The 24,062-nt window shown below is 36.1% G+C and overlaps 1 pseudogene; it reads right to left on the reverse strand.

The window, feature by feature from the left end:
- Positions 1-344: 344 nt before the first annotated feature.
- Positions 345-7,317, reverse strand: LOC115992859 (annotated as a pseudogene).
- Between the last annotated feature and the right edge of the window lie 16,745 nt (positions 7,318-24,062).

Consider the following 24,062-nt stretch of genomic DNA (forward strand, 5'->3'; position numbering starts at 1 on the left):
CCTAACCCAATGGAAATCTTAAATCGTTTTAACGGTGAAGAAAAACCTTGTGCTTATGCTAAATCATCGACAAGAGACGTTATCTCATGTGCCATGTGTATTTGAAATTTTTTCCATTGATAATCAATTTTCTATGCACTAATTGAATTTATCAAACTGTGCACAATTGAAAAAATTGGTGCATTTTTGAAAACATATAATAGTTTCAACTGATTGATGATTAATATCAGGATTAACCAGTAAGCACCAATTCGTTGACTATGCTCAAATGGGTGCGTTATCATTATTTTTTTTTTTTAATTGGTGCATACTCTATGGTCAAATAAAAACATATGAACACCATAAATTCTAAGTATAGTTTCAATTGATTTGAGCTTTCTTCATACTCCAACCACTCAATGTTGTGATCCCAACGTTCCCAGTTCCATTATTGAAAGCATATAAGTGGGCCTCAGCATCCGTAGCCAATGTGGGATAAACTGTAGCTGTGATGCAAGCATTTCCTTCTCCACCAAAGCTCTCCACTATAAAGTGATCAATCTGTAAAAAGAAATAAAACCTCGAATGCATTAGGACACGGACAAAATTGTCTTATGCCCTTTTCATCCAAATTATATAGCCTTATGCCCTCATTCCCAAACAAATTAGGAAAATGTCCCTCTTTTGAAACTCGACTTTCTCAAAATCAAGGTAAGCCCTATAGTGATGTTTTTAAGAATTTATAGTGACGTTTTTAAAGAACTATAATTATGTTTTATAACTTGCCTATAACTCGATTTCATGGAGATCGAGTTACAAAACGTCACTATAAGTTCTTAAAAACGTTACTATAGAGCTCCAGAATTATTATTATTTTTTTTTTTAACTCGATTTTGAGAAAATCGAGTTATAAAAGAGAGGCATTACCCTAATTAGTTTGGGAAGTGGGGTATAAGGCTATGTAATTTGGGTGAAAAGGGCATAAGACCATTTTGTCCATTAGGACACTAAATGGGTAAATGAAAAAAAAAAATCATAATCTTAATCATGCAAACACAAATTCAGCTAAAAGGTAGTCAAATTCTTTTATGCAGGTATAATCATTGTATGAATGAAAATTAAAGAATCTTTTAATTAGACAATATTAGACTGGTGGCCTCCATTTTATTTGGTTGTATGCAATTGGTATTCATTTTAAGTAGGTATCTTCCATTAGAAAACATACAACCACGTAAAATATTGAATTTTAAAAGAACATAAACTATCAAAACAAATGTGTGTGTTTCAAATTCATACATTATTAAAGATCTAAGAATACACATGATAATGTATAGTAATCATTAAACACCTAAAGGACATCTACTCAAACCTTAAAAAAGAATGCTAAGCTTTTGTACTTAGTGGTGCTTCTATTTAGTTTTGATTTGGCAGAAGAATAGATAAAATTATCCTCGGCCTTGATTATCCATCCGAAATAAATAAATAAGAGTCCAAAAGAGTTTTTTATTTTTAATAAAAATAAAATACAATATATTAAATGTATAAATCCAAAGTATGACAGGAACAACGGATCGGGTTTAAGGGGGAAAAACCCCCTTTTAAAACTCAAATCTGTTAAATATTTTATATGCTAAATCTTTCCAAAACTTTATTAAATGTTAGAAATTCCATATCACACTCATCAAACCATGAATCGCGTAAAACAGGTGGGTCAGTTTAACCTTAAACAAAAAGGTTATTTAGTCCTTCAACTATTGGGTAAAGTTCAAATTGGTCCATCAACTATTAATTATGTCAATTTAGGCCCTCAACTTTCAAAATCAAATCAATTTCATCCATTGGTCCCATTTCCATTTAAATATAATGGAATTAATAGTTAAAACTAAATTGATTTTGAAAACTTTATACTTTCAATACTAACCTTTTAACTTATGCTTCATTTTCCATGTTAATTAGTTTTGTAAAAATTTAAATATAGAGATGAATTTGGCTTAATTTTGAAAGTTATGTGACTAAATTCGCATAATCAATAGTTGAAGGACTGAATTGACACAATTAATAATTGAGATATCAAATTGAACTTTAACCTATAATTGGAGAACCAAATTAGTAAATTACCCAAAAATATATATATAAAATGTTATTGAATTAAATTCAAGCATTAGTACATTACTAGAGAGACTTTTCTTACAAATAAAATAAATGATAGGAACATTTTAATCATTTAAATGCATATATAATTGTATTGGATTCAAGAACCCAAGATTTAAAACCCAAACCTATTTCATACCCATTAAAAAAACCCCAAACTCACCTTATTAGGATTTAGTAGAATTGAAAAACCTACCAAATCTTATTCACTATCATCCATAGGCAAGGCCTGAATAGGTACAATATCAAAAAATAGAAGTTGCGTGGCTTACATTCAATGTATTGGATATCACACGGATGCACTATATATCTAATAATAATTATATGTTAGTCTCATATTTGGTCTAATGTATTGGAGCACTAGACGGAAGTCTTGCCCTACCCCAAAAAAAAGATTGTTAAAAGTGTTTTGATGGAAATTATGATGAGCTATAGAAACATCTTGCCCTTCTTAAGTAAACCTACCAAATCTTGCCCTTCTTAAGTAAAACTACCAAATCTTATTCACTATCATCCATAGGCAAGGCCTGAATAGGTACAATATCAAAAAATAGAAGTTGCTTGGCTTACATTCAATGTATTGGATATCACACGGATGCACTATATATCTAATAATGATTATATGTCAGTCTCATATTTGGTCTAATGTATTGGAGCACTAGACGGAAGTCTTGCCCTACCCCAAAAGAAAGATTGTTAAAAGTGTTTTGATGGAAATTATGATGAGCTATAGAAACATCTTGCCCTTCTTAAGTAAACCATGAATGCAATGTAATCTGATTTACTTTCCATCCCTTGGCAGGTATGGGGTAGGTAAGACATCCAAAAAAGGGAAAGATTCTAAAGTGTTTGATATAAATAGTGATAGGCTAGACACTGAAACTTGCTGCAGTTCTTAGGTTTCCCATGAATGCAAATGTGCAATGTGTAGACAACGTGATTATTTTTGCCACCAACAAAAAAAAGACAACATGATTATATAACTTTTAAAGCGTTTTCTTTGGTTTTATATATAGCAACTCATCAAACTTCTGAGTGACAGCTTCCCATGAGCAGGGTCCACATCCACAAAAGCCCCATATGTGGTCTCATCTTTTTCATGATTGAAGGAAGATCTGTCGACAATTGATGACAAGAGAGAGACCTGCTTTGGTCACTGCACATAAGCACCACATATTTGCTGTGGCTTTTAAAAATTTTATAAAACACTGCTGTATATTCTTGTAGGCCCTTTGAAGCCAATACTAGTAGCCCAAATGGCCCAATACCACCTTTAACTGATGCACCCTTTCGGCTACAAAGCAATTGTGGGTCGGTCCAACTTGGATCCAGCGCTTCAGCTTTACTGAGCTCACTTATCTCAAATGTAAAAATCACATCTGCCTGTAAAATATTATGAAAAAGCAAAGTACTTGTTTTTGAACATATAAGATATTTTAACAATTTAATTCTGCCTGTACTATGACATGTGGCAAAATCCCACTACTGATTTTTTTTTTTTTTAATAAATCACCTGGGCTGCAGTGAGTCACTGCCAGTGACACCAGAAACTTCAGGGACTGATCCTCCCTTAAGCACTTACTTAGGCAAGTTGACTTCTTTTAAACGCAGCGTTTCGATTTCTTTTATTGGCCATTGCACCAATTGTTTTCTAGAATTATCGAGCCAAATACTCCTTGGAATTGCCTGCAAAATGTGTCACAGAGATAATTTGTTTAAATTCTTCTTCGTTTTTTAAAGAATGTTCAAAATATTGAATAATTATATGATTTTTCTTGAGAATGAATTATCCACTAAATATCTTTATATAAGAGGCATATGTATAAGGCCCAAAAATCAAAAGTGGACCTAAACTCCAAAGTCCAATGTACCCGTTAACGAACAAAACTTGTTGTATTACTAAAAAGTGAAAAATAACACACCCCATTAAATTATTTTAGTGTTATTTCAAAACTAGCAAGTTTAATTCAAACATTTCTTTAAACTATGCATGGTTTGGATTGATTTCTTGCACACACACACACACACACAAAAAAAAAAAAAAAAAAAAAAAAAAACCTATTTGTTTAAAGTTGTTAAAAGTGAAATTACACTTATAAAAAATGTAAAACTTTTAAAAGTTGTAAATTAAAAAATAAGTTAATAAACTAATTGGGAAAAAAATCCAAACTAACTTAATTGAATTATTTTTCTAATGGAACTTAAAATTTAATAAAGCAATTATGTAAAGCTAAAATTACTTGAACTCCAAACCATCCCTTCTTCATGTCATCCTCTACACTCAAAGATTCATTAACCCAGCCCCATAAGATTCTTCTATACTTTGAGTTTCCTTCAAAGAAAGTCTTTGAGGCATAAAATTTTCCATAATCATATCTCAATCTAGAGTTTTTATGGAACGGTCCGTTATCCAAAATAAAGATATCCTTATCCTAGTTATAACCTCCAATCTCATCTCGTAGTAATCATGTTTTGTATCATCTAAGCTCACCTTGAGCACGTGTTTAGTATTGGGACCATCAATTGATGTGTCAATACCAAGTGGGCTTTTGATCAAAACTGGATAAAAATCTAGGCACTCCCACATACCTGATTTTTTGGACGAGTAAAGTGGATTTTTAGCTTCTTCCCAATGAACAAAATCTTTGCTCTTATAAAGAATTGATAATCCTTTTTGGTTAATTTTGTTCCCAATGATTACTCTCCAATACCCATCACAGCCCAACCAACTAGTGGTTAGGTCTCTGAATGAGGATGAATTGATTTTGTTATAGGAATTTGTGGCCATTAGTGGGTTATCTTAGGACTTAACCCATTCCCTAAGGAATGGATTAGAAAGGTTTTTAGGCATGGCCAAGTTCTGGACTTGGTGGTTGTTAAGGTTTATTCCGATGTAGAGAATGACCGGTCGACCCTCGAGGAAGATCGTGACGGAACCCGACTAGCAGCTGTTGATATCAGACGGTTGTGATGGATAGATGGCGGCTTCATGTGGGGTCCAATTCACAAGATCCATTGATGTAGAGTGGCCCTAAACGATGTTCCCCCAAACTGCGCCTTTGGGATTATATTGAAAGAATAGATGGTATATTCCCTTATATAACATTGGCCCTGCAAGAAGATCCACATATAACACATTAACATACTACCCTACTAGGTAGATTACATAATCGGTATCCATAATGACCTAAACTATCAATTAATCCTTGTGTTTGTATGACTAAGATTTATAAATTACATTCCCTTGAGATTGAGACCTGCCTCACCCTTTTGGATTTTTTTTTTTCCTTGATTTAGTTGATAATCTAAAAAAATGAATTGCAGGCAGCCCTTGAAACATTTAGACTCTACTTATCCCCCACACACGCAAGATGAAGAAGAAGAAGAAAAGAAATTGTGTCCAATACATCCATTTCTATGATGTTGTACACTTTTTATAATCCTATTAATATTGTTGAAATATGAAGTTTAACCATTTCAGATTGGATTCTGCCTCATGTTTAATTCGCCTATATTATTTTCTAAGTTTTCTTACTAAAAATAAAAAATCTTCTACTTTTTAGAGATGGATTCAAGATTCATTTGGTGTCATTTTTGTTAATTAATAAAAGTTTGGATATAAACTTGGCTATAGCTTATGGCTACAACTCCTACTAAAAAAATTAATATTGCTATATATTTTGAAAATCTAACCATTAAATTATATGTTTTTTATATTCTTATTATGCATGTCAAATTTCGTATCAATCAAATATTATTTACTATTAGGTGCATAAACTTATTTTTATAAGTAATTTTAGACTACAAAAACTTAAAATTTAAATATCTAATTAATGACATAGTTATTGATCTTTAATCGTCTAGAAATTTTACAAGCATGAAGAATGTAATTCAATAGTGAATTTGTCAAAATTCACATTTAATAAATTGAGTTCATAGTCAAGCTTTCTTTGTTAATTTTACATCAATCAATATGTTTTTATTAGATGTGTATTTTGATAAATCAATTCTTATTTATATTTTATCATTATACTCTACATACTTGCAAAATTTCAAAATTATCAGAAATCAATAACTGTTTCATTCAAATAATAAATAAAGTTTGATTAATATGAAATATAACATACATACAAGTAAAGTGCTCGTGGGGTGTGAGGAGTAAGGGATAGGGTTCAAGTCTCTAAAAGGGAGTTTCACACACATATACATTTAGATTATGCTAGAATAGAATTTCTATCTTATATAAAAAATTAAAAAAAAAAACCATAAAATTCATAAAACATGAATCACATAAAAAGTTACAAGTTTTGTACTCCCTTCATCCCACTTTGTTTATCCTCTATTCCATTTTGGGATATCCCAAAATATTGTCCTGTTTATAAAAATAAAATTTATTAATTTATTAATGTTCCTATTATACCCCTATTTTATTAATAATTCAATTTTTTGATAAATTTATTTGAGGCACTTTTGGAAACTTATACATTTTTTAAAGGTAGACAAGATAATAAATGATGTTTCCTTAAAAAGTTTGATTTTCTAAATAAGACAAACAAAATAAAACGGAGGGAGTAACATTTAATGAAAAGTTATACTTGATCTGTCACTACTTTCAAAGTTATTTTTTTTTGAAAATTTGATGACAAGTGGTGGAAAGATTTGAATTGTTGGTCTAAGGGAAAAAACTAGAATGTGTCAGCCAATCAAACTATAACTCTTGACATCACTACTTTCAAAGTTGAATATAAAAAGATAAAAATAAAAATAAAAAGAAATGAAAGAAACTAATGAAGCTGGAAACATTGTAATTGTAAAATGAGAACATGACTAGAAAGAACGTACCATTAGGATCTGTGCATCCAAAGACACCCATTTGTCCAATTCACCATCACAACAGGTCACATTGATAAAATCAAAGATGCAAAAACAAAAAATACACCGTTAGAGCTATATAAAATAACAAATAATGACAAAATTCAATAAAGAAAATCAACAAATCATACCATTCATCCAATTTTTGGGAGGTTGAAAGTGATAAGAAGTTCTGTAAGGTTGATTATCTGCAGTAGCCTCAAGCTGAAGAACACCATAGCCAAGGAGGAGGGAGATGAAGAGCAACAGACATTTAGAAGATACAGCCATGGTGGATTTCTTGGGAACGAGGATATAGATAGAAAGCTGACTACTTAGATAAGAGGAAACCGACTATACATGGTGGCGTTTAAGCAAGAGTTTTGATGAGATTCAGAGCATAATGTGATTGGCATTGCAAAACTTGACCCCTAAATATCTTAGTCAACTTCTGATGAGATTCAACATACTGTCTTATTCATCGGGATCGGGCAAAGTAAGACGTGAAAGGTTTTTTTTTTTTTTTTTATGAGAAAGAGAAAGCATAATATTCCTAGGAGAGAGGGTATATCAAGGAAAATACGTTTATAGACTTTGCATCGAAGGAGCCAAAAAGTCAATAATGGTTAAATTGATTAATGTTGCTTCAATCAAAAAAATGAGGACAAGAAGCATCTCGAGGTTAAAAATGCAACATATATTATTCATTGTTGGAAGCTAAATGCAGTTTTTTTTTTTTGTTTTTTTTAAGCAATATATATACTGTAGCTTGATTCTATAAAAAAAAAAAATATATATATATATATATATATGCACGTAGTTGTTAGAGAATTAGCATTTGATTTCTACAAAATATCACATTTTACCATCTCAAAAGTTACTTTATCTATTGTACTATACTATTTTATAATACACCTAACATCTCAACTTTTATTTTACCATACAAGTATACAACACATTAAAATAATATATCTACATAATAGTTGTTAGAGGATTAGCATCCAGTTTCTAAAAAATATCACATTTTACAGGCTCAAAAGCTACTTTATCTATTATACCATACTATTTTATAATACATTTGACATCTTAACTTTTATTTTATCATACGACGCATTAAAATAATATATCTACATAATAAAATAATATATCTCAAAATTATCTCTATTCTCTTCCATTTCTCTTCCCTCTCTAGAAGGGATGCACGGACGCGGTGCCAGAGGAGCCGCTCCCACGTCCGACGCAGCGCGACGCAATGACGCGTGAGGGACGCTGCTGACCACACGTCAATGTCGTGTCAGGCCGCATCCTGCCACGTGTTTTTTTTTTTTCCCCAACTCGCGCCGCCGCGGCTCAAACTCGGGCCGATTCGAGCCGAATCGAATCATATCGGCCAAATATCAGTGTGTTTCGGCCAGAAAAAGGAAATCGGCTGGTAAGGAAAAAAAAAAAAAAAATTAGAACCAAAAATACCGGTGGATTTGATACGCTGTTGTCGCCGTCTTCACCGACTTAACCCCTTTCTTCTTCTTCTTCTTCTTCTTCTTTTTTGCTTCTTCGTCTTCTTCTTCCTTTTTTTTTTTTTTTTTTTTTTGCAATGTTGCCGTTCTATTCTATTCTGTAACTCACTGTTCTTCGTCTTCTTCTTCTTTGCTTCTTTGTCTTCTTCTTCACCGACCTTAACCCCTTTCTACTTCTTCTTCTTCGCTTCTTCTTCTTGAGTGAGTTCTGTTCTCTTTCTTTTTTTCTTTTATTTTTTGAAGAGTTCTATTTCTTTTGATAAGAACAACTTTAAAAGCTTAAAAGCTTTATTTTGTTCTTTGTGGCTCTCACGCCTCTTTGACCAAACACGTGAGAGCCACATCTACCTTCTTCTTCTTTTTTCTTCTTTTTTTCTTTCTTTTTTAATAGGAAACTACACCTATTTTAATACTTACTACATATATCCTTTATTTTATTTTTGAGCTAAGTCACATCTTTTTTATTTATTTATTATTTATGAGAAGCTTCATCTATTTTAATACCTTTGTCAATAATTCAAGTGTCAAAAACTTTATTATTATTATTATCTATATATATATATATATATATAAAACCGAAGCATCTGCTGGTACCACAATTTTCCACGTCAGCACAATATTTAAAAAAAAAAAAAAAAAAAAAAAAAAACATTATAACACCTTAAAACCCTAGCAACCTTACCCCTCTCTCAAGTGAAGAAATAAAACCCTAGCAACCTTACCCTTTAATTTCTCTTTATATTTTTTAGGCTTCTATAGAGTTATAGTGAGTTATGCTGATTTTGTTTTTTGTGTATGTGTGTATAGATGGTCATAATACTCCGGTATTCCAAGAAAAGTTTGTGTTTTCGTTAATTGAAGGCCTTAGAGAGATAAGTGCTGCAGTTTGGAAAAGCAATACAAAAGACAATTTCATTGGCAGCGAAAAGTAATTACTTTGTCTCATATTTTTGTTTTTTGAATTGATTTTGTATGTTTTTTAGACCCTTTTGGATCAATTTTGTTAATTGGGTGTTTTTTTTTTTTTTTTTTTTTTTAGGGTCCAATTGGGGAAGGTTCTTTCAAAGGGCTACGACGACCGCACTTGGTGTCTGTATACTAATAGTGGGGGGTAAGTACTATAAATTACTAACCCTTTTAAGTGTATTAGTTAAAATTATTTTCAAATGATTGTACCAATAAAAGTGAATGTGTATAAATTTTATTTAACTATCCCGTGCATCGCACGGGTTAGCGACTAGTTATTATTATTATTATTATATAAAATAGTATGCTTAGCAATATATTAAAAATATAAATAAAAATATTTTTAATATTTTTTTAATCTTTAAGTCCCGCCGCATCCGCATCCACCTTTTTCAAAAATTGCCGAGTCCCGCACCTGCACCCGAGTCCCAAAACGCACCCTTGCTTCATAGCTAATTTTTGTCTCTCTTCCTCTGTCTCTCTCTTTCTTTCTCTCAACAATCTAGCACCAGCCACCGGCACAATTACCGACTCAAACCCAGACATAATACTCAAGCAAAACCCAATTACCCAAACAGCAACTCAAAGCCAATACCCAAATAAATCCCAAATCTCAAATCAAACTCAAAACCCAAACCGCCTTCAACAAATTTAATTTTCTATTAAATCAAGGCAGACAGCATAAATGACAAACTTCTTCAAGATCTCTGCATAGAAAAATTTCCAATACAAAAGGTTAATAGAAAGCTGATGAAAAGTCCTTTCTGATCATCAGTAATGTCAACCAGCAAATAGAGACAATTGATATGCTTTTCAATATGTTAAGGTACTTTTGAGGGCCCAAAATCAGGGAAAACCAGAAAAAGAAAAAGAAAATGTAAAAGAATAAAATCAGATTGTTAAGACCAAGGTCTCAAATGTCATTGCCAATGGAGATGTGATCCCAAAAGACCGTAACCATATTTACGTTGATGTTTATACTTGTTTGGAAAACACAACTACACCGACAACCACCCAGCTGGCAGCTGCGAACTCAAGACAATATTACTTCTCTAGAACCCGAACAAATATGAGACAACGCACGCACAAATTAAGAGATTTGATTATAGGAACGACAATGGTATCCAAACAGGACTACACTACCACGCCTCCATCACAAGACCACGCCACCGCAACTCAGTTATAAGTTTAAGGCTGCTACAGTATTATAGTAAATTTAGCAATCTATCACTATTTTGGAAATATGTATAGATCTACCACTTTTTTGAAACTCGAATTTGCCGTAAAATTCGAGTTCCAAAACTCGAATTCTTTGAAAAAATATACTTTGAAAATTTTTTGTAAGGTTGAATTTATTCAACCATCTAATTGGCTTTATTCCGTGCCAAATTTGCTTGTAATTTAGCATTTAGTAACCCTGTATTTAGGTGGGTTTGATGTAAGGGTAGTGAGTGAGATAGAGTGAAGATTGGTCAAGAGTGTGCAAGAAAATAGAGACTCGCAGCTAGGACTCGCAGGTGACTCGCGGCTGCAAGCCGCCAGACGCAGCACACGTGCCAAGCATGCTGGAAGATGAACAGTCATGTTAGCTGGAGCACTACAGGACAAAACAAGACAACTAGTCATACAGTTATCTCGCGACTGGATCTCACGACTTAGTCAAGCCGCGAGGTCAAGCCGCGAGGTCAAGCCGCGAGCCACCCCTGTTTTGTAAAACCTGACGTTTCACATTCCTCTCCCACTCCAGTATAAATACCCATTTTACCCACGATTGAAAGAGAGCTTCCAGAGAGAATTTTGAGAGAGAAACCCTAAAGAAAAACCAGATTGTTTCACCCACAATCTATACCTTAGAGTCTCTTCAAATTCCTCAACTCTCTTCCTCTATATTGTCAAATCCTTGAGAGGCATTATACCAAACCTGGTTCTCACCATCATCATCACTGTGAGACAACTGTTTGGATTTCTGGGAAGCAGTTAGGAAGGAACCAATTTTCATTGGTTGATGCTACGGTCTAGTAGTGGAATCCGGGAAGTTATAAAAGAAAAAGGTTCGGCGCAACCTCGTTGGAGCAAGAAGCTTGGAGGGCTTAGGTGCACTGGGTAGATTAGGTTTGGAGGGTCTATTGCTGTCCTTGTATCCCAACTGTATTTTCTAGTGGATTGTTTACCACTTGGAGGGCGGCGGAGAGGTTTTACGCCGAGGGCTTCGGTTTCCTCTTCGATAACACATCGCGTGTTGTCTTTGTATTTGCATCTTCCTTTCTCTCTATCTTTGCTTTTTTATTATCTGCTTTGGATTTTATTTTGTTATGGCTTAGATAATTTTTAACCGATTTCATATTATAGCATATGTTAAGTTTCCGCACACTAATTGTTTGACATATTGCTTGAATTGGTTAAGTTGTAATTTGGGGGTCTAAACGTTCAAAGGTGTTTTTATACGTTTTTGAACTTTCAATTGGTATCAGAGCGGGTACACTTGTTGTGGTTTAAATACCTAAGTGTGATCCTTGACCCCTTGTGTTTATTTGTCATGAATTGTGCTTTGTATGACTCTTTGCATGATTTGGTTGGTGATGAATGAAACATGCCACGTGTTTGTGAAAATACCTCTATGAGTGTTAATCCTCATAAGTGTGATGACATGTTATTTGAATCTATGGGTGTTGTTGACAAACTCTTGAAGAAAAATGCTAAGAAATTTCAAAAGAATTTAAGCAAGTTGTTTTGTGAAAATGATGATTTGATTGCTAAGCTCAATGAATCCAACAAATTGGTTGAGAAATATAAAAAACTTGTTGAAGATTCTCTTGAAAAGCTAAAAGAGTTTGAATGTTTGAATATGAACTTGGATGCTAAACTTGTTTTGTCTAACAAACTTGTTGATGAGTTAAAATGTGAAAATGAATCTCTTAAGATGCATGCCAAGTGTTTGATTGCTAAACCTATTGTTAAAAAGGATGATAATATTTGTTACAATCATGTTATGGTACCCGATTTTGTGCCTAGTGTGTGTTCTACCTTAAAGGACAAATCGGTGTACATTCCTCCACATAAAAGAAATCAAAAGGTGGAGAGAAAGGCTGTTAAGTCAAAGCCTCCGTTTAGGTCTCAACCTAAGGTTTTGAATGGATCTAAGTTTGTTCCAACTTGCCACCATTGTGGTGTGATCGGTCATATAAGACCTCAATGCTCCAAGTTGAAAAGGGAACAAAACAATGTCGCTAGATCTCTTCCTAAAAAGCCTAGTAGACCTAAACGCATTGTTTGTCACCATTGTGGTGCCTTTGGTCATCTAAGACCTCAATGCTCTAAGTTTCATGCTTTTAAAAGAATTAAAAGAAAAGAGAAACTTGAGCTTCATGGAAATTGTGCTAAAAAGAGTAAACCGGTTTTGAGTGAAAATAGCATGTTGTTAAAGAAAATGTTTAATGTTCTTAACTCCTTGACTATGTGCATCTCCGGTTCTCATTGTTCCAACCCTCGTCTCGCTTCTCTTGAGACACTCATTCCAAACAATCGTTCCGTTTGGATGAGGAAGGGTTCATATGGTTGAGCTTTTGCTCTTTTTGGTCCTTGATCTAATTCTTTCGATCTTTATAGGACCCTTCATGCATTCAATGTCATATTTTCATGCATTTTGTGCATCTTGCATTTTTTTTGTATGCATTGTTTTGTTTTTTTTTTTATCTTACTTTTATATTTCAGTTTTGTGTGAGTAAAAAATCCAAAACCACATAAAAAGTGAAAAATTTAAAAAGTTTAATCGTATATGTTTGAGCACATATCACATGTGAGTTTGGCCTTGTACCTTTGTACAAATGGCTTTGTGCATTTACGAGCTTTGCTTGTTTTCATGCACTCATATCACTGTGGGAAAAATCTTGAAATCTATGTGATTGTTGTAAATAGATCTTCAAACTTGTCATGAATGATTAGTGAATGATTATGTTGATCTTGAGACATGCATAGACTTGTGTCTATATATCTTCCCACTCTTTATTTTTGTTTTGCTAAAAAGAGCTCACCAAATGTAAATCTCCAAATGAAAAGAGATATTGAACTGCAAAAGTCTGTCGCACATTCTAGTATTTGACTAGGAAAAAGGGTAAGCGACCTTATATTAAAGTGAATGTTTATTCAAAAAGCCAAAGGCATGTTCATTATAGTGAAATATCAAATATCACTCTCACAATGAGAGATGATTGACTCAAAAGATCAAAAAGATCAAATGTTATGTTTGAAAGTGGAGTCAAATGTAAAGCTCTAAGTTAAGTTATCAAGTTGTGTGGGAGGTCATATATACATACTTCTATAATTGAGATGGGTCACATGATCTAGTGCTAATTGTGTATGTCTTGGTTGAATTGATCATTGAAGTTTCACATTAGACTAAGGACTATCTCATTGTTGATATCCACACACAACACACAAGTTTATGTTCAATAAATGCCATATTCATTTGTGTGATTGTACTTGATAAAATGTATTTTCACATGCTCAATCTTTGTTAAATCAAGCACAAAAAGATTTTTGAGTGTTTTAGGTGTTTTTGGAAAGTATTTTGTTTGAAAAATCTGAAAATTTCAAAAATCCAGTTTTGCCCTGTTTTGGCGGCTCAGTCGTGGGTATGTCAAGTCGCGTGCCTCAGTCGCGTCATCGCGGGTACTTTTTGGCGACTTGTTCGTGAGTGGAAGGTCCAGTCGCGTGGTTTACTTAGAGATTTTCGCGGCTCAGCTCGCGACTCACTCGCGGGTAGACCTTCCAGTCGCGAAAAACACTTAGAAAAATTTTTCAAATTTTTGTCCTTGTGTGCTTTGGCGGCTTGGACTGGCGACTGTGTGGCGACTTAATCAAGTCGCGAAAATCGCGTGTTTGGTAGAAACAGGAGCGGTTTTTAAATCTTTTTCAGTTTTCCCTTGAACATTTGTGACTGTTCATCTTCTCTCTAAACTTCCTCCTTTCCAAACACTCCGTGAATCCATTTTCAAACCTCATTGGTGCTTCATTTCTTATCCAAATCATCAAGCAAAGGTATGGGTTTTGCTTTCTCAATCTCATTTTCCCTTTTCCTGCATATTTTTGTTACCGTTTGGATTGATATTGTGTTCGAAATACTTCTCTCTTTGTGTAATGGGTATGGCGTGTTTTGTTTGCTATTGTTCTCATCTGTTTTCATGTTGAGCGGTCACAATGTGATCTTCATTGTTCTGATATTTGCCTGTTGTTGAGTCTGAAAATCTTTTCTTAAATGGGTTTGGTGTCTATTTGACTTACTCATTTCACTTGCTTGAGTATTGATGTTGGTTTTCGGTATTGGTTACTGAGTTTTTATGATAACATAATGTATGTCTCTCAACCATGTACTCTAGTGTGGATGACTAGTTTCTTCATGTTGAAATATTTTCCCTTGTTCATATCTCTTGTGGAGTGATTTATGTTATCTGCTCTAAATGTTCGAATGCTGTGTCTGTTTGCATATCATGGTCATGATAATCTGTCTCATTGACAGTTTTGTCAGTTGTTTTGTCTATCTATGTCTTTGTGCACTATCACCATTTTGCTGCACCTGTTATTTTGTGCTTCTTTGTATTGTTGGAAGTTTGGTTGGGTCTGCACTATCTTCAGTTTGTATTTTTATATTGAAATTGTTTTACTGAATCTTGATTGACATGTATCTTGTGTGGTACTGTTGTTTGGTTCTTTGCTGTGGGCCTGTTATCTTGCAGATGTCTCGTCAATCTTCCAGGGGTAAAGACATTGTTGCTGACGAACCAGCAACACCAGTTGCTAGAAGGACTCGTCTATCATCTCAGGCATCTCAAGATCCCAATGAGGATAGGTTCAGACTTCCGCTTAACTCTCACGTCTACTCAAACGTGTTTGACAAGTCAACTACTATAGTGGAACGGGTGGTAGAGTTTAACACCTTAGGGACCACCTTCATCCCTCGGATCTTTGAGAAACGAGATTGGGCAAAATTGTTCTGGAACTTTGATGATCCAATGGATGAGTTGGTCAAAGAATGCGTCTCCAATGCAACTGATCTTGGACCTCAACTCATTTTCTGGGTCAGAGGAACAGAGTTTAGCGTTTCCCCAGACTCCATCGCAGATCTTCTCGGCATCACCAGACCTCAGAATGTGAACCTAACTCCTTACGATGAACGAACTCCAGAAGTTGGAGAAATTCTACAAATCCTAGGATCCGATCATGAAGTATCCAGTGCAGGAACATCCATCAGCACAGCAAAGTTTGCACCAGAGCTGACCACACTGAAGTTGATCATGTTCACCAATCTCTACCCACTGTCCAACACTACATTCATCAATCTTGGGAGAGCTCTATTTCTTTGTGGCCTTATTACAGGAGCCCCCATTGATATATGTGCTCACATCTACTACACCTTGAGGAAGACCGCGTGTCGAACTGCAGCTCGAGGAGTTATTCCATTTTGCAGTCTCATCATGAAGCTCATTCTTCGTGAAGGCATTATTCCTCCTGCAAATGGAAAAATGTTGACTCGTCAACGTCCCATTTCCTTGTTCACTCTTCAAGCTAGCAAAAGTCACTCCTCTAAATCACCAAGGAGTGCTCACATCTCTCCGATTACTCCATCTGCCCCTGAATCAGAGACACCTGCACATACCACATCTACATCTCGTGCTGTTCCTGAAGCTTCACCGGCTAGTATTCCGCAAGCACAGACTGCTCCTCATACTGATAGAGTCAGCAGTGTACTTGAGCATATTCAGAAACGCGTTGATGAGCTTGTGGCACTTCTCTACTCCACAAACAACCATGTCCAAATGCGTCTCGAGACTATGGAGAATCAGCTAGATGATATTCAACGAAAGTTGGACGAGAGCCTTTAGCTATTCGTGACAAAAAGGGGGAGAGCATTCAGTAAGGGGGAGAAAGTTTCAAAGGGAAGTGTGCATAGTGATAGGGGGAGTACACACATACTTTTGTCATACTTTTGTTTTTAGTCTTATCCTCTAAACTTATGGTTTTAGGTTTATGTTTCTTGGACTATTTAATGTTTATATGGGTTTGATACACTGTGTTTTGGTGTATAGTTGTTTTCAACTCTTAACCTATACTCTTAGTTTAAACTTTAATATATTTTGATGATGTTATTCAGGATGTTTTGTGTTTGTACCCATGTGCTTTTGTAAGTTTTTAGGGTTAATGTTTTATGCATAGTTTGTAGGTTTTATGGTTTATACCTTGCTTAATGCAGCCTTTATGCTATGTTGAAATCAGTACTTTAATCTAAATGTTCTGCATTTTGGTTTATGTACTGTCACTCTTGTGCCCTTGTAGGATTGTTCCTTGATGCATATACCTTGTGTATTATGCATTGGTTGAGTGTTGAGCATACAAGTGTCTTGCCTTGTGCTTGTTAACTTGTATGTCCTTGTGTTCATTCCAAGTGTGAATGAGCACTGTGATCACTACCTTGTGGTGTTCACTTGGTTGATCAAGCCATGGTTTGTTTCTTAACTCCATCTTTGCTTGATCACATATTGCCTGTTTCATATGCATTTTATAATTTTCTGCTTACAATGATCATGGTGTATTGTTGTGTTTCAGGAGTATTATGTTCATATGATTCAAGTGCTTCACAGCTTCTAGAGTTAGGTGTGAGTGAGTTTTGTTCAACTGTTCCCAACTCACATGTTAAGTCTAGAGTCAGTTTTAGGGTTTTGTCACGGAATAGCCAAAGGGGGAGATTGTAAGGTTGAATTTATTCAACCATCTAATTGGCTTTATTCCGTGCTAAATTTGCTTGTAATTCAGCATTTAGTAACCCTGTATTTAGGTGGGTTTGATGTAAGGGTAGTGAGTGAGATAGAGTGAAGATTGCTTAAGAGTGTGCAAGAAAATAGAGACTCGCGGCTGGGACTCGCGGGTGACTTGCGGCTGCAAGCCGCCAGACGCAGTACACGTGCCAAGCATGCTGGAAGATGAACAGTCATGCTAGCTGGAGCACTACAGGACAAAACAAGACAACTGGCCATACGGTTATCTCGCGACTGGATCTCGCGACTTAGTCAAGCCGCGAGGTCAAGCCGCGAGCCACCCCTGTTTTGTAAAACCTGACGTTTCACATTCCTCTCCCACTCCAGTATAAATACCCCTTTTACCCACGATTGAAAGAGAGCTTCCAGAGAGAATTTTGAGAGAGAAACCCTAAAGAAAAACCAGATTGTTTCACCCACAATCTATACCTTAGAGTCTCTTCAAATTCCTCAACTCTCTTCCTCTCCATTGTCAAATCCTTGAGAGGCATTATACCAAACCTGGTTCTCACCATCATCATCACTGTGAGACAGCTGTTTGGATTTCTGGGAAGCAGTTAGGAAGAAACCAATCTTCATTGGTTGATGCTACGGTCTAGTAGCGGAATCCGGGAAGCTAGAAAAGAAAAAGGTTCGGCGCAACCTCATTGGAGCAAGAAGCTTGGAGGGCTTAGGTACACTAGGTAGATTAGGCTTGGAGGGTCTATTGTTGTCCTTGTATCCCAACTGTATTTTCTAGTGGATTGTTTACCGCTTGGAGGGCGGCGGAGAGGTTTTACGCCGAGGGCTTCGATTTCCTCTTCGATAACACATCGCGTGTTGTCTTTGTGTTTGCATCTTCCTTCCTCTCTATCTTTGCCTTTTTATTATCTGCTATGGATTTTATTTTGTTATAGCTTAGATAGTTTTTAACCAATTTCATATTATAGCATATGTTAAGTTTCCGCACACTAATTGTTTGACATATTGCTTGAATTGGTTAAGTTGTAATTTGGGGGTCTAAACGTTCAAAGGTGTTTTTACACGTTTTTGAACTTTCAATTTTGAAAACTTTTTGTGGTACACCATAAAAAATTTTCAAAATTTTTTCATGATACTCAAGTACCATGGAAAACTCGATTTCGCCAAACTCGAGTACTCAAAAAGTGGTATATTCTTATATATTTCTGAAACAAAGGTAGATTGCAATATAGTTTACGAAAATGTGCTATTTGGCTCTTTTCACCAATAGGATGATATAGTAGCTCAATTGTAATTTTTTTTTTTTTTTAACAATTACAACTTGGTAATGCATGTTTTTATTGATTTGATGCTAAAATTTAGCATATTCAGAGTTTTACAACTCTCGGAAATTGATGCTCTTATTAGGTGGAGAAAGGTACGGTTGAATTAATAAATAAAAAAGGTATATCTCCTTCATAGACCCATGGTCATTAGTCAATGTTATGGGTGAGATTGTATTCGTAGGCTTGTAGCATCGATGACCTTGAATTATCAAAAGTTTTATTTTTATTTATTTAATTTTTTATGTGATTCTTCAAATAAAAGAGATAGATTTTTTTTTTTTTTTTAATTCTCCTCTATCATTAAATTATAAGACTTTTGATATTTCTTACAAGCATATTATGTCAATAGAGTATAAAAAAGAGCCAAAAGATCACATTCAAACACATTTGAACTTTACATCTTTTTTGCACTTCAAATTACTAACCTTTTTTCTTTTCTTTTCCTTTTTTCCTAAAAGAAGTTTGTCTTCTACTGGGTTCACAACTAACACAACTTTTTTCTTACTATTAATAACGTGTTATTGACAGTGCAAAATTTGTTGCATCTTGTTTTACCAAATTTTTTCAAAAGCAAAACATTTTCAACTTTTTATAAAGGATTTTATGATCAACAGAAAATATTTAATAAGTTTGACTATATTTTACCCGAAAAAAATTATTAAAAAAAAAAAAAACCACTTGAAATGGAAAATAATTTTTCAGAAAATATTTTGCTTAAAAATAAACGGAGCACTAATCTTTTAACAAAGGGAAAAATTATAAATATTTTCTTTCCTTTATGATATTTCAAAGTTTTTCTTTTTTTGTCTGTGTTTTGACTCCAAGGTAACAAAATTTAGGAGTCAAAAGTTAACATACTCATAATAAGACTTATCAAGGCAATAATTGTCAACCTTTCCTCAGCCAAAGACATCGTAAAAGAAATTGGTTTTGGAACGCTATCTCTTTTCAAAAGTCGTTACCCAATAAAAAAACAAACAAAAACAAAATCCTTACAGTGAAACAATCGCCTTAACAAGTTGATTTTCATCGCTATAAAAATACTTTAAAGAAAAATTAATAATCTAATTTTACTGTAGGTTGGTCAACAGTCAACTTAACCTTGGAGAATCTAGCTGTCTTCTTCATTGATCTATCATGAAAAATGGCAATTTCCATGAAGTTTGAGTGACTTCTCTTATAATTAATATACAACTAACCTATATTAAAAGTATTTAACTTTCTCAACCTCTCTGTAATTGTCTTTCCATGCATGTTTTTTGTCAGTTCCTTCAAGCTTTAGCTTATCTTTATATTTAAAAAATGGTTGCACACACCTACCTAGTTACACACTCATATTTTGACAACAATTTCAAAAAATGGGTGGGTAACAATACGTGTGTAATGAGGTATATATAATAAATACTACTTTTAATTTAATATTGAATAAAATTGAGAATTAACCGGACCACGTAATTCGTTCAACCTTAAAAAGCGTTATCATGTTATTGTTTAATTAGTTATACTCTTACCAAAAAAAAAAAAAAAACAGAGGAGGGTGGCTCATATTTCTCACAAAGGAATGCCTCATAATAATAATATTGTTATTATTATAATAATAAAATAAACGTCTTTGAATTTTTGGTTGATTTCATGCCGTCATTTAAATTTTTGAAGTTCCATATATTTCCTTACTGTCATTATAATACATGTTTTTAATTTTTGTTAATTTACTATTTGTAAGGACACGATTTGTAACGACCCGTAATAGTGTTGGATTCACACGTAAAAAGGCCCAAACAATATAATTTGTAGAGCGTGGGTGTAAAGAACTAGGTTAACTTTTGTATCACGAAAAGATTCACTCTCACGTATATTGAAAGTTTAGAGTTGGCACAACGATCCTTTTCTTTGGTAATCAATACCGTTCTTTTTCTCTCCTTTTGTTCTTCTTCTTTTCTCTGTGTTTTTCTTTCTTTTCTTTTCTCTTCCGATCCTCCCTCTTTTGCATGTTCTTCTTTCAGTTTATATACCCCCATTTGTGTTCCATCCTAACCGTACACGTGTAGGTTGGGTTCGAAGGATTTCTTTCTGTCCCATCTAGCACCTCCTGGAACTTCCTATGGGCAGATGTAAGGCTGCTCCCTTACTGTTCAGGTATCACCTCCACATTAATACGGCCAGAGAGTTGGTTGAGAGGTCATTAATGCGGAGGCAGCTGTAGTTATATAGATATTTGTTTACCTTATCTCTTTTATCCTTGGTCGGTTATTCTATCTTTAATGGTGACTTAATTCTGAGGTCCGGTTGCAACAAGACTGCGTTCTGATCGTCCTCGGACACATACTGCCGAGGAGTATCGCGTCCTCGGACGGATACAGAACTCTACCCTCGTGATATTGACTACCACTCCCTTCAGTAATTACCTTATGACCTGACTTGGCCTCCTCGGACGGATATGCATCCTCGGATGGGACACAGGCCCAACAATCCTGAACTTAATGGGCCTATTGATCAAACGGCCCCCACAATAGCCCCTCAAAATCCTACTTTTCGACTCCTCGGGAGAGAAGGTGGATTTTGACGTCATAAGCCCGTACCTATGCGTGTTTTGGGGCATGCCCCTGATGCTTTAGTACCCCGATTTTGGCAGCATTAAATTTTGACAACGCCCTTGTCTCCCACGTTCGACAGTGAGATCTAAATCCAACGGCAGAAGGCTTCCCTTGTTTTGTGAGCGGGAATTTCACCGCTCACAATCCTCACATGACTATAAAAGAGTTCTCTAATTGAACCTGTACTTTACCTTCGATGATTACGTGGTTCTAGAGCTCATACATTGAACCTGCCTTTCTTCATCCTTCGTTACTCTCCTGGCGACTACAAATAATCGTACTTTGTCCGAGGTCCTTCCTTTGAACCTGTAAGTCCTCTCGAAGTTTCTACCACTTTCATTTCAAACCCAACAGTTTTTTCTGCTAAGTCTTTTTAGAAAAATGGGGAAACAAAAGAATCCCTTTCGATGTCTCGTTGAGTCCGAGGAAGGTATTAGAAACTTTCGCTCTAAGTACAAAATCCCCCCAACGGTGGGGATGAGATACGCAGCCCAAGGGGAATGGGTTGATGCGAGACAAACTGGGGAAGTAGTTATTCCTATGATTGCCTTTATAGAGGGTGGGATGACTATCCCCATGGGTAGTATCACTAGGAGTTATCTCAATTTCTTTAGGCTATCCCCCACCCAGTGTGCTCCAAACATGTTTAGGGTCCTGGGAAGTATAGATGCTCTGAACAAGAGAATAGACTTAAAGCTAACCCATCACGATGTGAATTGGGTGTACAACCTCCATCACTTAACCGGCCAGGGATATTATCTCAAGTCGAGATATCCTGAGGTAAGGCTAATTCAGTGCCTTCCCACTTCAAACAAGAACCTAAAGGAGGATTTCCTCATTTTCTTTGGGGAATGGCACGATGGTTTACCTTGCCCGACCGTAGAGGGAACACTAGGTGGGCGCGCAGTTATAGATCTATACTACTTAATCTGCAAACACATTTCGTTTACTTTTTTTTTTTTTTTTTTTGTCTCCTACGATTTTCACTCTTGACTCAACGATTTTGCAGATAGACGCTACACGAAACCTAATCTCAGGTTAGTTAATAAGGCGAGCCTAGATAAATTATTGAAGGCCGAAATATACTTGAATGAGTCTGATGGTCAGCTCCGGGCAGCACACTTAATTCTCGGCTATAACCCCCTCTCTTTTGTCTTTCAGGCGCTGAAGTGTGTGATTAGAGCACGCGACCCTCGGCTTCACCGTATCAGTGTTGCCTACGAAAGGTTCATTGTTCCAGAGGGTATTCTGCTTCCCTAGTACACACCTCGCACAGAGCCTCTTTTCGTAGCCAGCGTCTCGGCGGGAACTTCCTCATTCTTACCTCTCCACAGGGAAAAGGAAATAAAAGGGAGAAAGAAAAAGGAGAAAAGCGAGGAAACGGTTGTAGCGGTATCTGAGTCCTCGGACGATTTCGGGATTTTTGATCAACCCACAAGCCTCGAGGAAGATCCTGACGAGATGGGGATACAAAGAAAACCCCAGAAAAGCCTGCTGGAGCTGATGGAAGGTCAGCCGGGAAAGAGTACGCCTACGAATACAATACCATCCCAGGATTCATCTCTTCCAGCTAGGTCTCCTCCTCCTGCCCCTCGCCAACTTCCTCGGCCACCATCACAACCAGCGCTTTCTAACGTTGCCGAGCAGAAAAGGCGCAGGGAACAAAAAGGCAAGGATGTGGCAGACACGAGCAAGTCTCGTCCAACTCGAAAGGAGGATGCCCAATGAGCTGCAAAGCAGCAGAAAACCAAGCACCAGGCCACGCGGAGCCAGGAGAAATCTGACTCCCAACATCCTAAACCCCAAGCATGGTTGCCAGCACCCATGCACGGTGGGGAGCCCCTGCGAGATGATGCATCTATAAGGGACTTTAACAGTGGCATAGGGTGTCACGTAGTTTCGGCCATAGAGGAAGCCTTATTGCTCCTAAAAGATATGGCCGAAATAAAGAATATGAGGAAGAATGAACTTGTCATCGACAACAAACGATATTTGGGCATGGTAAGAAGTTGCCTTTTATCCTTTTTTTTTTTTTTTTTTTCGTAACTGTTATTCACCAATATGCACTTTTCATTGACTGTATTGTTAACTTTTTTCCTATAGATCATCCAAAATACTTTCAAGCTAGATGAGATGCTTAATACTTGTTCCGATCAGCTAGATGACGAAAGAAAAAGACGGGCAACGACTGTACAGACCTTGTCCAAATTTGAACAGGACTTGGCCGATGGGAAGAAGAAGCTACAGGTCGAAAAGCAAGCTCGCAAAAGTGCCGAGTCGGCATTAGAAGGCTACCAGAAGCAAGCCGAGGACCAAGGGAGACTTCTGCGTGAGGCGAATGCCGAGCTAAAGAAGACTCAGGAGTAAGCTCTAGTTCTCAGGAAGCACTTGGAGGAAACTCAAAAGCTACGGGACCGAGCTGAAAAGTTCAAAGAGCAAGCCGAGAAGGCAAAAATCAAGGCCGAACAGACAATGAACGAAGCTGAGCAGAGAGGCTACGAAATTGGTATAGCTGAAACTGAGAAGGCTTTGAGGGCCGAGGTTCTAGAGGTATGCCGTATCTACTGCGCAAGGACTTGGAACGAGGCTCTTAACCGTGCTGGGGTTGAAGCCTCATCTAAGTTACGTAAGCCAGAGAACATATTCTATCCCGAGACGATCCGCCCCTCAGTTCTTCTACCCCACCAGGCTGACGCTCCTTCTTCAGTTATTAATCTCAACGAGGAGGTTTTGCCTCGTAATTCTCCTCCCTGTGGCCAACCGGAATCAGCAAAAGAGGGACTTGCCCCTCCAGGAGCTTCCCCAGACAAGACCACCTCCGCTTCGGAGGCAGAGACGACCTCCCAAGGTTTTCAACGGGATTTGGACTCCACAGTTCTACCAACTGGGGATGTTACCCAAGCCAAAGAG

Source organism: Quercus lobata, chromosome 5 (genome assembly GCF_001633185.2).
Source record: "Quercus lobata isolate SW786 chromosome 5, ValleyOak3.0 Primary Assembly, whole genome shotgun sequence".
NCBI lineage: Eukaryota > Viridiplantae > Streptophyta > Magnoliopsida > Fagales > Fagaceae > Quercus > Quercus lobata.